This window comes from Podarcis bocagei (genome assembly GCF_964188305.1).
Source record: "Podarcis bocagei genome assembly, chromosome: 3".
Taxonomy (NCBI): domain Eukaryota; kingdom Metazoa; phylum Chordata; class Lepidosauria; order Squamata; family Lacertidae; genus Podarcis; species Podarcis bocagei.
Genome location: NC_138127.1, coordinates 88,355,772 through 88,367,383, shown reverse-complemented (window position 1 = coordinate 88,367,383; position 11,612 = coordinate 88,355,772). Strand labels below are relative to the sequence as shown.

The 11,612-nt window shown below is 42.6% G+C and overlaps 1 long non-coding RNA gene across 2 annotated transcripts; it reads right to left on the bottom strand.

Moving 5' to 3' along the window:
• Positions 1–2,531: 2,531 nt before the first annotated feature.
• Positions 2,532–11,266, bottom strand: LOC308583183. Of its 2 annotated transcripts, XR_014006111.1 has the most exons (7): positions 11,170–11,266; positions 10,351–10,567; positions 8,792–8,939; positions 8,485–8,604; positions 7,435–7,538; positions 6,674–7,038; positions 2,532–4,340 (listed from the first exon to the last, which is right to left on the bottom strand). It is a non-coding gene; the product is annotated as an uncharacterized lncRNA (long non-coding RNA). The 2 variants fall into 2 exon arrangements; XR_014006112.1 differs by lacking the exon at positions 11,170–11,266 and having other exon boundaries at positions 2,532–4,023; positions 6,936–7,038; positions 10,351–10,913.
• Between the last annotated feature and the right edge of the window lie 346 nt (positions 11,267–11,612).

The following is an 11,612-nucleotide window of genomic DNA, read 5'->3' as shown; positions in this document are numbered from 1 at the left end:
ATTGCTTCCATAGAATCATAGAAATGTAGAGTTGGAAGGGACCCTGAGGATCATCCAGTCCAACTCCTGCAATAATATGCAGTTGATCAAACTTGCAACCTTGGCATTATCAGCACCACGCTCTAACCAATTGAACTATCCATGCAGTTCTGAACTCCATGCCCTGATCAGGGACTCCTTAAACTTGGACCGCTGCTCCCAATCCAGTTAGACTCACCTTTCCTGTCATTTAGCCTGACTGTAGCAGCTGTTGCAGTACATTACCTGCTGTTGAGCCTATAGCTCTTCTCTGCCTCAATAAAAATCTCTTCCTTACTCTCAAGGAAGAGCCTCGGTCATCGTGGTCTGGGCGGGAGCCAGGACAATATTGGAGAGTTTGGTGCGGCTTGGAAGCTTTGAAGAGTAGTTTAACAGCACATTAGGTGACAAAAAGCTGCGTCATCTGGTTATAGCTTTGTAGCGGCAATAAAAAGGGTGTGTGTGTGTGTTGGAAACCTCATAAAGGTATTATGTGTGATGCAGCCAGCCTGCAATAATGAGGCCATACTAAAACCTCCCCTCAGACAGCTTCGAGTGTTTGCACGTGGGAGACTTGGAAGTGGAAGAACAAAAAGGGGAAAGATCAGCGATAAACCCATTGCCACAAAAACGCATTTGTTTTTTTCCTTCCAGGCAAGCCGGGGGGTTAGATTTTGCCTGCAATGGAATTTAGTCAGCTTCCAGCACTACCTTACCTGTTCATCTGAGTCTGGGGATACTTTCAGAATGTCACTGTTTTGTGGCATGGGATTCAATCTCATACCAGCAATTTCAGGAGATGCAAATATAATTGACTGGGAAGTTTAGCACAAGCCCAGAAGACGGGACCTTTTGCAATAAGGAAAGTGATGAGAAAATGGACTGGAAAATGTGGGATAACACCTGGCTTGATGCAGCATCATCTAACTGCCCCACGGACAAATCAGAATAAATATCAATGTCATATAATCTCCCTGCAAACAAATCAGCATGAAAGCTCAACAAACCGGTCTGGATGTCCTCTTGATTTAGCATTCTGGGGTGCAATCCTATACATGGATGATGGTCTGCATTCAGTTTGGTGGGTAAAATATTGTGCAGGCCTGCATAAGATGAGTGCCATCCAACAGGTACTGAGTGCATCTCCTTTTCCACGTAGCAACCATGACCAGCAAAGATGATGTAGTCTTCTAAGGCAAAGGGTTTCCAGATGAAAGGGCATGGACTTCCAAGTAGTTCTCATTTTATATTATTAACTGAAATTCTTTTGCACCTTGTTTGAAGGGTCCCAAGGTGAGTAACCATAGCAATTTAAACCCAAATACTGTTTAGACCCCTTCGCTCATCATGACGTTGTTTGCATCTTAGCCTTGTTGGGAAGGTATGAGTAAACAGGGCAGTTTTCACTATACACTGGCATTTTTCATTCCCATATGTACACATAAATTCTAAAGTCAAGTCAAATCTAAACCCACATAAGCTTAACCGCAAGACAATAATAACTAACCCGCCCCCTACAAACATAAAGTGAGTTCCTGAATGGCTGCTATAAAACAATGCTTTGATATGTACCAACGTCTGTGCAACTCTTTTGCAACCACAAATGTCATAAAAGGAATCTTGTGTATATTTTTTCCAGGCAGCACTGAAGCTAACTAAACAGCTAGAATGCCCAAGGAAGCTCAAAGAGTGAAAGATCAGTTTCCTGAATTGTTGAAGCTCTTTCGTGGGTTGACCCCCCCCCGAGAAACATATTTTTGACAAATAGCATCCCCTCCTTGAGAGGCAGAGCTAAATCACATGTCCACTTTTGCAAGATGAGGAAAGGTACTGCTTTCATATCTGTGCAGACCTTTCGGTGATTGCTCTCTTAGACTTTAGAACTTCCTCCCCCGAGAAACTAGATTGGCTCCCTGTTTGCTGCCCTTCCACCGGCAGGCAAAGACTTTTGTGTTCCAAAAGGCTTTGGGGAACTGACTGCTTTCAATCGAAAGGGCTGGTGGCGTGCTATTTCTGTTGGAATTACTGGTGTGGGTTTAATAGATTTTATAGATGTTTACAGTTTTAATTCTATCAATGTTTAACTGCTTTTCAATTATTGTTTTTGGAATGTTTTTGGCAGTTCTTAATTTTATCTGTAAGCTGCATTGAGTCCCATCTGGGGGGAAAGGGGAATAATAATAATAATAATAATAATAATAATAATAATAATAATAATACAGATTTGCTTCTGGAAAGGAGTGAATGCCTCTATCAATGGTGGGCATCCTCCATCTCGTGGACCTAGTGCTTGGAAAGTTCATTGTAAAAAGGAATTCATTCCAGTTCCATTTCACCCCCTCCGAAAAATAAACTGATTCCATTTCAGGGTTGGACTAGATGGCCGTTGGTTGGGGTACCTTCCAAAACTATAATTCCTTGAATTCACATGGTCCTTGGCATTTTTTCTGCCAAATTTTCCAAAACACATGCATAGTGTAATGTGAACATTTCTTTTATTTATTTCCCCCAAGAATTATGATATTGTAGCTTAAAGAGAAGTGTTACTTTTCAGATAGGTAATAATGGTAAATGCAATGGCCACAATCAAACAGAGTCAAGTTCAATGAAACCCCTATGTATAAAACTTGTTGAATTAAAATTGCATTTATTTTATTTACACGTTCACGAGTAAAGAGAGCATTTAACTACATGCACAGTATCACAGAACATGCATAAGTCTAGTCCAGACTGTGTTTCATGCAGCTATTTCACAAGGCATAGGTATTCCTCAGTCTATCACCTAAAGCTCGTGGCAACAGGGTTTATCTTCACAACAATCTGGTGAGGCAGGTTAGGAGTAGCCCAAGGACGTCACCCAATGAGCTCCAGGACTGAACAGGAATTTGAACCCAGGTCCAACCAGTATGCACTACATCAGTCTGGCTCTTGGACTTATTTCGCATGGAGTTCCCAGTTAACCTTCCCCTCCAACCCTATAGCCATTCTTTGCATACACTTGGTCACATTGTTATACGGCATTAAACTAATGGGATCAATGGTAGTGAATGGTAAGCTTCATGTGCTGTCCACTCCAAGTAGGCAATGCTTCAAGGATCTCTCCGTGACATGGGTCTGTGTTACAGATTGCTTTTTGTTTAGTCTTGGTACTGTGGTTTAATCAAATCTGACCAAGTGTTTGTAAACACATTTTTTTAAAAAATCCTTTCATCTGTTAGCTTCGCATCTGATGAGAAACAGAATTAACAAGAATTTGCAGGACTTGCATGCGCCCCTGATCTTTGGTTCCTACATATTAACCCTATTTTATCAAATTAGAAACATCCCCAAGGGTTGTATTTACAGTGTTTGGGTAGTCATCCTGCACGCTTAACTCAGAGTAAGCCCCACTGAACTGGATGGAGTTTACTGCTGAGGAGACATGCATTGCTGCCCTGATCAGAGTGCTGGTCTATCCCACCCGCAGGGCTCAGAGCAAGATTGCAGTACCAAGTACACAAACAGGAGGCCAGACTGGAAACAGACTGGGATATAATGAAGCAGAAACTTTCACTCCAACCATGGTTCTTCCATTGACTGATCTACAGAAGTTTTCAGCAGTGAAACAACAGAGAGTGGCAATAGTCTCAAACAACAGAAGTCTGTAGCATTTTGCTCTCAGAAGGAGAAATCTCTTTCTAAGTAATTCTGCACACCCCCCATTCCCTAAAACCCTCTATTAATTCCAAGGAGATGATGATGCCATTACTGTAATTAATTTGAACATTGTGGTTCCACTTCCAGTTCTCTGATAATGGGATTGTGAAGCAGCCAGTTGCTTGTTACCAGAATTGTTATTATGGCTTGAGAACAACCATACAGGGACTTTAACATTACAGCTGGTTGCAAAGACAATGTCGTATAAAGTTTCAACAAGCTTCCAATTTACGCAGAGATATATTTCCCCCCCCCCCACCTTACCTTTAAGGATGCTGCAACCTGCCAAACCACCTGTGAATTGATTCCCTGGGAGGCAAAGATGAAGATAGAGCCATTTGTTTACAGGAGGAAACAGCCATCCATCATTACTTTATAAACTGCTCCACTCACTATATGCCAATTGCTTTAGAAATACAGAGATTGGGAAGCATAGGATATTGCCTGGATTCTGGTGAAACGTGGCCTTCATAGGCTTGCATCTTGAGATAAACAGAGTGGTGCCTGTTTGTTTGTTTGTTTGTTTGTTTAAGGCCTCTATAACCTGCTTAATCATTTGCATTTCCAAGCAATGTGCATAAAAGCAATCCACAGAAAAACAAGGTGATAAAACAATACCGTGGTATCTCGGTTTAAAAACTTTTTTTTTATTTTTATATATTTTTTTATTAGTTTTTTTAAAATATCATTTTCAACAGTAATTAAACATACTTTTACATCTTATTCAATTTTGTTTTACTTCCATCAATCCTGTCTGAAAATTTTCCAATCTAATCTCTTAGTATGCATTTCTTATTTTCCCTATTACATTTCATTTATCTTTTTCTACTTTGTAACACTTCGTATATTTCTTCTTTTTTATAATCATATTTATTAGCATTTCCAATAATAACAGAATAAGAAAAATAGAGAAGATAAAGAAAAGAAAGAAAAGGAAAGACAAATTTAAATTCTTACTTTCATAACCTTCTTTCCAGGACTCCCTCCTTCCCCTCCCGACTGTTTCCCCCTTTCCCTAAGTTGGTTCCACAAGCTCTCATTCCCAATTAAAATCTAACATGTTTAACCCATTAGCCAATTTAAATTTATACAATCTTACCATCACTCCTCATCTTTAACAGAAATAGAAAAAAGATTTTCCCCCCAAGATCTGCTCCAATTTCCTTCCACGAATTCCCCCTTTTTTTAAAGAAAACATGTTAAATCAAGATACCAAAGTTATATAAAGAAAAAGAAGATAAAAGATATAAGAAGATTCGAAAAGTTGGTTACATAGCCTTTGGATTCCAAGATTCCCCCTCCCTTCCCCGGTTTGAATTCCCCATGTCCATCAGTCTGTATGTTATCGGCCTGGAGGTCTCAAGTCCACAGCCAAATTTTTCTCATTCCACCTTGCCGGTTTTCTTTAAATTTATTTGTTTTGTTGATGTTTAACTTCAGAAATCCAGTCTAATAGAGGCCTTTAGTTTCCTTGGTCTTTGTTACTCCTCCCATTGTTCTTTCCGTGTCGTAGTTGGTCCTTTGTTCTTTTTATTCCTTACTTTCTCAGGTTTCTTGTCTTGTTCAGCTGCAAAACGTTCTTATTCCAAAATCTAGTATCTCTGCAGAGGTTTGTTATTCAGGAACAAAAACTTAGGTCCAGTCCCTTCCTTTCTTCAATAGAAAATTCTATTGTCTCCTTTTAATATAAACACCTCTGTAGACAAAATAGTATTTCAGTTTTGCAGCTTTCCCAGAAGATAAGACCTGTGTACATCCCAGAGTAGTTTTCCACATACGACCGCTTGTAATGTCCCGAAACCCCTCTAGGGGGATTGCAGTAACTTTGTATCCTCTAATCCAAAAGTCAAATTGTTGTTTCTTTTTTCCCCCAACAGTTTGTATCCATATTATATCAAATTATAACAGAATTAACCAGCAAAATACTTGTAACAAAGTCCTCTTTATATTCTCAAGATTTGACAGCTCCTTTGACAGCTGTCAAATTCTCCATCTCTCTTCGCCAGGTTCTACGAATCGCCCCGCTTCCCGGGGGGGGGGTTGCCTTTTCCTCTCACCCTCCACTTTTCTCCTCCAGCACAATTCTTGTAATTTCGCATCGTGGAATTAATAATTTTTATCAGCAGTAAACTTCTGGATCGATCTTGGTTACCCAGTCCTTGTTTTAGCATGTTTACAATCGGGGGGGGACTGACTTCCTTTTTAGATCGCCCCCGCTCGTGCCGAATCCGAAAAAAAATTCTTTTTTTCTCCTTTTATACCCGGTTACCCAATTACTCACGGGTTGTTGTTAAAAGTCCGAATTTCCAATGGAAGAAGCCAGCGCTCTCCGTCGAATGGCATGCGGCTGCGCTCGGCAGGGGAAGCGGAGGACTCACAGCACCACGCCGCTCCCCGGCACCCGATCGGAAGCCTTTAAAAAGGCTCCTTCACGAGTCGGGAGGGCGCTAGCGGTGCCAGCCGAGTCACCATGTCCACGGGCTCCGTGCCCGTGGTTTTTAAGGGTCCCCGCGTCGCCGGCGCGGTAGGACCCAGCCCCTGCCGAGCAGACTCCCTCCGGAGCTTGGAGGGAGTCCACCATTCGGCGATGGCGCCAACCCGGAAGTCCGTATATTTCTTCTTACAAAACTTCTTATAGTCCTACTAGGGTAATTTGTTGATTACAGTTGCTCTTGAAGTAATTCATATACTTCTTCCAATCTTCTGTAAATCTCTGGTCCCGCAGGTTTTGAATCCTTCCTGTCATTTTGTTCAATTCTGCATAGTCCATTAATTTCATCTGCCATTCTTCTTTCATCAGAATTTCTTCATGTTTCCATTTCTGGGCTAACAATACTCTTGCCACAGTTGTTGCATATAAAAACAATTTAACATCTTGCCTATTAATGTCCTGACCTATAATACCAAGTAAAAATGCTTCTGGGTTTTTTTTGTTTATTTTTTTAAAAAACCCCAAAACCTTGGTTTATGAACTTAATCCATTCCGGAAGTCCATTCTTAAACTAAAACCGTTCTTAAACTGAGGCGTGCTTTCCCTAAAGAGGCCTCACGCTGCTGGTAACCTTCCACCGTTTGGATTCCATTCTTAGACTGAGGTAAAGTTCTCAAACCAAGACACAATTTCCAGTTTTGCAGAGTTTGTAAACCAAATCGTTCTTAAACCGGATTGTTCTTAAACCAAGGTACCACCGTATAACATTTATCATAAAACCGAATGCTACCTTAAAATGTTGGAACGGGAAAGTCCTACGGCTTGTCTCCACTTCCGCTTGTCCTGCCAATCCCATACCCTCCAACATTCCTCCGCTGGAAATTAGGGCCTTCCTAAGGGAAAAAACAGGATGTTCTGGGATCAAATCAGAAATGACTTCCGTAAATTGTGAATTGTGCTTGGAAACGTACTGGGAGCCAATGTAGGTCTTTCAAGACCGGTGTTATGTGGTCTCGGTGGCCGCCCCCAGTCACCAGTCTAGCTGCCGCATTCTGGATTAGTTGTAGTTTCCGGGTCACCTTCAAAGGTAGCCCCACGTAGAGTGCATTGCAGTAGTCCAAGCGGGAGATAACCAGAGCATGCACCACTCTGGTGAGACAGTCCACGGGCAGGTAGGGTCTCAGCCTGCGTACCAGATGGAGCTGGTAGACAGCTGCCCTGGACACAGGGCAAAGCAAAAAATATGTTTTGTTGTACATTTCTTCTCATGCCACCATGCTTCCCCTCACCCAGCAGAGTCCTGGTCTCCCTTCTGGTGCTTCATGTCATGGAAAATAAGAAGCCTGCCCGCTTTACCTCTTTACTTCATGCCAACCGACAGTACGGACAGGTCCTGTCAATGAGGGAAATATTATCCATGAGTTGGAAGCAAGGACTTGTCTTCTCATACCTCCGACCAGCACAAACTTGAGACATGCAGGCTGTGTACACACCAAAATCTAAAGCTCATCTCCCCTCCCCAAAGGATCCTGCGAACCGTAGTTTGTGAAGGGTGCTGGGAAATGCAGCTCTGTGGGGTGTGTGTGTGTGTGAACTATAGTTCCCAGGATTCTTTAAAGTGCCTGTATGCTTTAAATGTATGGTGTGTACACAGCCGTAGCAGATATCTTCCACTTAGTAGTTCCCAAATTTATCATTCCTTCTTTCCCAAGAAGCAAATGGCTGGCACCCAACGTTGTGTGTGCCTATCAGTTTTCAGCCCTAACTAGACACTAAACACTTTCTTGGTTACAGGCTATATGTGTCCTTTGGGGACTGTGTGCCAGAAGAATTAAGAGCAGCAACTGTGTCGGTGCACAACACATGGCTCCCTTGACTGTTGTAAACTCCAGGCATCAAGTCTGGTATCAGCAGCTTGTGGTTAAGAGGTCTGGGTAGTGTTTTCTGCCTATCAATTTGGCCTGCATGTTGGATTCCGCTTTTGTTGCCAGACTGTTTTAGGGTCTGCACTGATGGTAGGTTTGCTCTGGATGGTTTTTTCTCACAGTGCTTTCTTTGTGATTCTGTCAAATTGCAGCTTTTCTGAAGGCCAGAGCAGTTACCGATGAAGAAAAGTGAACAATGACATGGCATTTTGAAGGGGATGATGGTGATAATAAGTATTATTAATAATACCATTTCATTCTAAGTAACTGAAATACAGTCGTACCTTGGAAGTCAAATGGAATCCATTCCAGAAGTCTGCTCGACTTCCAAAACATTCGGAAACCAACGCGTGGCTTCTGATTGGCTGCCGGAAACTTCAGGATGTGCTCTGCCAGGAAGCAAGAGTACCTCACCTAGGCCAGATTCATGCCAGCGCCAGATTTAGGGTGGTGCAGGTGGTTCCCTGATACAGGACACTGAGCTGGTAGGGTGCAAAATCATCATCATCATCATAACTATCATCATCATGGCACCTACTGAGAAGATCCATTAAAAACAACCAAAAGAAAAGACTGTGGAAATAAGAAATATTGGGGAGGGTGCACCAAATTTTGTCCTCCCTCAGGGCACCATATTACCAAAGTCCCCCTTCAGTCATCAAGTAATGATGATTTGATTCCTCCCTCCCTCCTTGTTCCCAATGTTGATCTTTATTCCCACCTTTTCTCTGATGTAGATCTTCACTCATTCCTTCTTCCCTGGTGGTGGTGGAAGCCATTTTGTGGTTCACCTCAGGTGCCAAAATGTCTTGAGCCGACCCTGAGGAATGCTGTTGGTCGGGCTTGCAATCTATTGTGAAAGTGGTAATCTGTGAATTAAAAAAGGCAGTAGCTTGTGCATTAGGAGCATTTCTGCTGTTGCTGGTTTAAATCACTGAGGGCGCAAGGAGAAGGGACGACAGAGGACGAGATGGTAGGAGAGTGTTCTCGAAGCTACTAACATGAGTCTGACCAAACTGCGGGAGGCAGTGGAAGACAGGAGTGCCTGGCGTGCTCTGGTCCATGGGGTCACAAAGAGTCGGACACGACTAAACAACTAAACAACAACAACAACAAGTTTAAATCAGCCTTCCCCGTCTTGGGCCTATGACGTCAGTCCAAAACAGCTGGAGGACAGCAGTGTGGGGGTGACTACTTTAAATGACCAAGCAGCACACTTCAATGACAATAACAAAAGAATAATGTAAGATGCAAAGAAGAAGGTAATGGAAGGCATGCAATGAGGATAAGAGGAATTAAATATGTAACTTGACTAATTACATTTCACAGTGTAGTGCTTAGGGCTGTTCTTAAGGAATCGTTATCCTATGATTATGTGTATATCTGCATGATATATGGATGTGTTTTGCGTCATGGATCATGAGGACCACAAGCTCTGGGAAGATTCACCACCATTTCTTTTCAAAAATTGGCAAATGGGACCAAGGTGAATTCACTGATTTGAATAAAGAATGCATTCAAAATATTTGTTTAGTTATTTTCAATATTTCTATACCTTCCTATTACTGTACTACTATGTTGGCCAACTGCAATTTGCTCTATCCAACAATGCAAACTGATGGCTTCAACTTACAAGAAAGGAGATTCCAACAACAACAACATCAAAATAATAATAATAATAATAATAATAATAATAATAATAATAATAATAATAATTTATACCCCGCCCATCTGGCTGGGTTTCCCTAGCCACTGTGGGCGGCTTCCAACAAAATATTAAAATACAGTAGTCCGCCAAACATTAAAAGCTTCCCTAAACAGGGCTGCCTTCAGATGTCTTCTAAAAGTCTGGTAGTTGTTGTTCTTTTTGACATCTGGTGTAACTTGGCTTCTCGCAGTGAGGGAACTGCCAGAAGGCCCTGGGCGCTGGACCTCAGTGTCCGGGCAGAACTAAACACCAGGAAGAACTTTCTGACAGTAAAACAGTCTCCCGTGGGAGGTGGTGGGCTTCAGTGGAGGTTTTTAAGCAGAGGTTGGATGGCTATCTGTCATTGGTGCTTTAGCTGAGATTCCTGCATTGCAGGGGGTTGTACTAGATGACCCTCAGGGTTCCAACTCTACAATTCTACGACTCTATGGAATTTAAGCTAGGTTTGTGCATGCCCACTTTGGTCACCTGTGGTGAGTAAGAACTGACTGTAGGCAACCAGGCAGGAAAGGATTACATAAACCATTTTGTTTTTAAAGGCTTAAAAATGCAAAGCACAAATACAGTCATACCTTGGGTTGCGAACGCTGCGGGTTGCGCGTTTTCGGGTAATGGACCTGGAAGTACTGGAACGGGTTACTTCTGGGCTTCGCTGATTAAAAACATGTTTATGAATGTTGCTTCTTCCTCAAGCCTCACTATATTTCCAACATATTTTTCTTCTCTCCTCTAACAAAGTTTATGTTCTTTAATCACGTTACACCACAGAAATAAAGGCAGCTAATAAAACTGAAACAAACAAGTCTTTGTTGACTTTAGCAAGGGCTTGATGTAGGACTTCAGTAGAGCTGGAGGCTCAGCAGGATTTAGCAGGCCTTCATGGAGAATGTTAAAAGAGGGTTCTATTCTTACCGCTAAGCATTGGATCTATCTTCCTGGTCCTGTATGCACATGATGTTTTTTGCTTTAAATATGGGGCAGCTGCCATTATTATTATTATTATTATTATTATTATTATTATTATTATTATTATTATTATTATTTCAATCATGCAGTTCCTAAATTGAAGGGGAACAGTGATAGCTCAGTGGTTCAGCATCTGCTTTGCATGCAAAAGATCGCAGGATCAATCCCTGGTATCTTCAGGGAGGGTTCCTGAACTCCGCAGCCTCTGAAACCGTGGAGAGCCACTGCCAGCCAGTGTCAGCAATACTGAGCTAGCGATCTGACTTGGTTCAAGGCAAATTCCTATATTTTTCCTAAATTGAAATCTGAATGCAGGGCAGCCACACTGCTGAGTATTTGGGGTGGCACATCCTCTTTTGCCACTTAAGAACAAATGGGAAGTTCCTCTTTGCCCTGCCACTGCCACCGCTCCCACCACTACCTACCACCTCCTTCTGCCCACCACCTGCGCTGCCTTTGCCACATGCCCCGCTGTGAGAAGCGCCACCGCCATAAGTGCAGATGGTGATCTGGGCCAAAATTGGTGTGGGTGGCGGGGCTGGGCAGCTGGGGATGTGCTACTTGAGAGGCTTCTGCCACCTGAGGCAGTGGCCTCATCTTCCCTAACAGCTGGCCCGGCCCTGATTCAGCCTATCCTCTTGCCCATTTCTCCTGTTTTCTCAATGCACCAGAAAAGCACCACACTGGATCACCGAGGGAAATTCAAAATGCATTTGCCGCCAACCACCACTGACCATTACTGCTGCCGCCAGGAGGGCCACATGGAAGGAAGCTGCAGATTCTGGGAAAGGGTTGTCGCCAGAGGACGACCAATATCTGAAATGGTGCTGTTGAGCAAAATAAAATTACACATCCATGAGGCAGCTAA